Source organism: Nilaparvata lugens, chromosome X, assembly GCF_014356525.2.
Source record: "Nilaparvata lugens isolate BPH chromosome X, ASM1435652v1, whole genome shotgun sequence".
NCBI lineage: Eukaryota > Metazoa > Arthropoda > Insecta > Hemiptera > Delphacidae > Nilaparvata > Nilaparvata lugens.
In genome coordinates, this window is record NC_052518.1 from 25,592,870 (window position 1) to 25,595,559 (window position 2,690).

Sequence of the window (2,690 nt, forward strand, 5' to 3'; positions counted from 1 at the left end):
AAGCTACAGTATTATATTATTATTATTTGAATTTTTATATTAATATTATTGCATATAATGTTTCTTTTGTTGTTTCTATTATGAAACTCTGCCTACAAGTTTTGATAATGATAGTTATTTCACACTAGTGTTTTGACTTATTGATTTAATAGAAAATGATGAACTTCTGAAAACAAACTATTTCCTTCTTTGAATTTTTTATATTATTAGGTATTGCATATACTTTTTGCTTTGTCGTTTCTATTATGAGACTCTTCCTACTTTTTTCACGAATTTTGATAATGATTGTTAATTTACGCCTTGATATTCGAATATTACTTATATCTGAATATTACTACAATATTACATTTATCTGATTGTTTCTCATACTACATTTTTACTTATTCTTGAAGAAAAAAGTAAATATTAATTATTCTTAATTGAACTTAATATCATTGAGTTATTCATGAAAATGAAATAAACATTTATTACGCTGAATAAATAATTTGTAGCTCATGATTTTGGTACCTGATCTGATTTCCCTGCTGACTTGCTGTCCAAATTACAGTTCCAAAATTAATCAAGTCCAAATCATTTTTCTATTTTCTGAAAAAAACTAATGTCACTTGATTTTCTATAAAAGTGTTATAAATAATATGATTTTTTACAAATTTTTAGCAACTTGTTTGAACTAGTTCCCTTTTGTAGGGAATGAATTATTTGTTTTTTCTTGTTCCTGAAAAATTAAATTTTTTAACATAACGACTTTTGGAGTTGGACAATATCAATTCTCTTCAACTTTACTTTTTTTCACAGCTTATTCCTTGAGAGTAACTTCAAAACTAATTTGTCATTTAATATTTATTTCAAAATACCATAAGAAAATATTAGAACAAAACACCATCTGGAATTGCAATGAAAAATAAATAATATTCTTATCAATATCAATGACATGAAATATACTAATACTTTTACAGAATGTTATATGATGCTCCTTTATCAATTGTAGTGTTCCAATCAGAACATCAACAATCATAAAATTGTACATTTTTGGTAAATGTTGTTTATTATTTGGCGGGGATGCCATAATCACGGGTGAGGAGTGTAAGTAGGTATATATAGTTAGTGTTTCATCCAAAGCAGCTTCTGGGATAAAAATATTCAAACAATGTAACATGTAAAATAAATATATTGAGTAAAAATGAATACTATTACTATTTACAAGGGCAATGTAGCAGCTATATGGTTTCTTTTTTCATCAGCACGATCATTGAACTGCTGTTGAAATTCGTGTTGCGGAGGATTATCCTCCTCATCAGAGTATTCTTCATCGCTGCTCAAACCTTCATTTTCTATTATAAAATTATGCAGTACGCATGATGCCATTATCGTTTTAGAAATGAGTTGTAGGCTGGTAAGCTCCAACAACTTCAACCTGCGGAACTTACCCTTGAGCCTTCCAAAACATCTTTCAATGACAGATCGAACAGAAGACAACTTTCTATTATAATTTGTTTGTCTCTCTGTTAAGTGACCTGTATCACGGAATGGCGTGAGTACCTATGGTGTGAGTTTATAGGCAGCATCACCTATAAGGTGATGCTCAGGAGATATTAATCTTTCGTGGTTCTCCTGCAATTCTTGCCCAATAGAACTGACGCTAAACACTCTGGCATCGTGCATTCTTCCTGGGTATCCCGTGGAAACATTAATAAATTTGCAATTTTCATCACAAATTCCTTGCAGAATCACTGAGTGAACTTGTTTCCTGTTGTAATAATCATGGTCATTACCCGCCGGTTTTTTTATTTGGATATGGTACCCATCGATTGCTGCAATAATACCACTGAACCCTCTTGAACGAGCTTTGAAGATCTGAAAAAGATCATTTCATTTGTTGTTTTTTTTTCTATTTCTTTTAGGTATAAGTTATATAAATAACATTCGCTTTAATTGTGTAGATTGGAATAGCACAGGTAGATAGCATGGACTAAGACTTACTTTTTTCAATATCTACAATTTTTATGTTCTTATAGTGATCTTTCATGTGCAGTATTAGTTTAAAAATAAGTGCTTCATCCTTCTAAGTTTCTAGTATCTTCAAATTAGACATGAGATTGGTCTGAAATTCTTAGGAAATTGTTGCTCTCGCCCAGTCATATCTATATATTATGATTTTTAATTGATTGATGATTAAATGAATAAAAAAATGTTCCTTCTATCTGCCCGAATTTTATTTAAATAGCATATGTACTCAATTACCTCAGATGAGTGTTGTTGTTGAAGAGGTGTAGGCCATTTAATATAATCATCCATTGCAATGACAATAGCATTCACCACCTCATAGAATATGTTGTGAGCAGTACTTTTTGATAGGTTGAACCTATCACCTGCAGCTAGAAATGTTTCAGGTTTGGACAACATCTATATTGTGAAAAGAACTTTCTTCTCAATTTCCATATTTTCAGGTAGATCCTCCTTGCTATGTCCTCACAGAGCATCTAAAAAATTACCATTATTTTCAAATCATTTCTATTTTATCAAAATTAAATTATCAACTATCATGAACCAATCATACACATCAATGCATTCTCTGTCTTATTTCAGCTCGTTTTAGCTTGTTATGCACATGAATCAATATTGCGCGCCTATAAGCGATTGATGTGGCCTATGTGCATAATTTTGCGCTAAACAAGCAAAAATAAGACCAC

General features: G+C 30.6%; 1 pseudogene; it reads right to left on the minus strand.

The window, feature by feature from the left end:
- Nucleotides 1-466: 466 nt before the first annotated feature.
- LOC111046496 lies at nucleotides 467-2,480 on the minus strand (annotated as a pseudogene).
- Between the last annotated feature and the right edge of the window lie 210 nt (nucleotides 2,481-2,690).